General features: G+C 36.9%; 1 pseudogene; it reads left to right on the top strand.

Annotated features, from left to right (window-relative positions):
- Positions 1-829: 829 nt before the first annotated feature.
- On the top strand, positions 830-1,597 carry LOC143379633 (protein FAM221A pseudogene; annotated as a pseudogene).
- The last annotated feature ends 313 nt before the right edge of the window (positions 1,598-1,910 follow it).

Below are 1,910 nucleotides of genomic sequence, written 5' to 3'. Positions count from 1 at the left end.
CAGCCCTATTTTGTGTTTTTATCTAGAGACAGGGTCTCCCTGAGTTGCCAAGCACCTCGAATTGCTGAGACTGGCTCTGAACTCTCAATCCTCCTGTCTCAGCCTCCAGAGCCACTGGGATTATAGGCATGCACCACCATGCCCGGCTTCAAAATGTCTTTATAAAAATTATTTCATTTAAATCAGGATCAAAATGTGTATTGATATATCTTGTAAATCTCTTTTAATCTATAATTTTTTTCTACCCTCACTTATTTTCATGCCATTTATTTGTTAAAGAAAGAGCTAAATAATTTTCTCTTCCTTATGAAGTACCCAGCCTCAAGTATTTTGTTATAGCAACAGAAAACAGAATAAGATACTCTGGTTTTTTTTTTTTTTTTTAATCACTATACAGCCAGGAGTGGTGGTACACACCTGTAATCTCAGTGACTCAGGAGCCTGAAGAAGGAGGATCACAAGTTCAAAGCCAGCCTTGGCAACTTAGTGAGAATTATCTTAAAATAAAAAATAAAAAAGAATGGGGATGCAGCTCAAGTGGTAAAGCATCTCTGGGTTCAATTTGTACTGGGGAAAAAGAAAAGAAGACGAAAGAAAAGAAATCACATCCTCTGTCCCAAATTCAGATTTATATTCTGAATTTGATTGACCACATCCTCAGTATGCCATCTAATATTTTCCTTTTTTCCTTTGTATTTCCTATAAAGTGGTTACATTTGGTTCATATCTTTTTTTTTTTAACAAATGTAAAAATGGGAGAGAGAAAGAAAGTCAGATGTCCTTTTTAAACTCGCTGTTCAAAACTAATCTCCTGGGTGTCTGAATTGTTGGTGAGGATGATGGAGGGAAACTTTTTACTCCTGAAGAATATGAAGAATACAAAAAAAAAGTTTTACCTATGCACTTACAGAACAGGTTATTTGTGAACTGGCGATCACCAACAGGAATGGATTGTAAACTCATTGGTCCAAAGACACTGTGTTTTTGTACACATAGGGATAAGCAACATAAAACTGACTTTGAAACAATTCCACAGCAGCGCCCCATTGATCTTTGCCGAGTGACTGGCTGCCAGTGCAGGGCTTACCTTTTTGTGCCTTTGAATGGCATGCAGCCCATTTGCTGCAGGTGCAAGCACTTTGCTGATCAACACAGCCCTGCACCTGGTTTTACATGCAATGCATGTAAGTTACACTATTATACATAGCCACAGGTTCCAAGTGTTCAGGATTCCATAGCTCTTTCACATGTGCTTGTGGTCAGCCTGCATATGCCCATGACACAGTCGTGGAAACAAAGCAAGAAAGAATGACTCAAGGAAAACCAGTGGGACAGGATGTTCCTTATGCAGCAATGGGAAGATTAACTGGTTTCAGCTCAATGGCAGAAGGCTACATGCCATTAGGTGACAGTGGGATCAGTGTACCTTCAGTTGCATTTTTAAATTCTCCAGTTACGGCCATGGACCACCCGTTTCTAAAAGCATTGCAAGGACCATCTACTTCTTCTCCAGAAACACTAACAAATGGTAAAAATTGAAAAGGCTGCTAAGATGAAAGGAAAATCTCCGTTGCCATCAACTACAAAACCTTCGTGAAGGCTGTTGGACAACTTAAAACCATCATTTAAATGTAATAATAGAGTTTATCTTCTCTCAAATTATTTACTTTTTAATTGTGTAAATATATCTTTTTGGATGTTCTCTTCATTTATTGAAAGGAAAAATTGCCTTATATCATTTTGATAAAAATAATGATTTACTGCTTTGTATATACTTTTCTCTCTCTTGGGTAGGGAAGTTTAGGGTATTCTCATAGAAGTCAAACTCTGAAAATAGAGTAAATATTTTTAGTCTATTATAATTTAACTTTTCCAGCCTCTTTAAAAAATTAAAGATGTTATCAATGTTT

This window comes from Callospermophilus lateralis, chromosome 13 (assembly GCF_048772815.1).
Source record: "Callospermophilus lateralis isolate mCalLat2 chromosome 13, mCalLat2.hap1, whole genome shotgun sequence".
Taxonomy (NCBI): Eukaryota; Metazoa; Chordata; class Mammalia; order Rodentia; family Sciuridae; genus Callospermophilus; species Callospermophilus lateralis.
The sequence above is the reverse complement of the archived record's forward strand: the minus strand, read 5'-3'. Positions and strand labels throughout refer to the sequence as shown.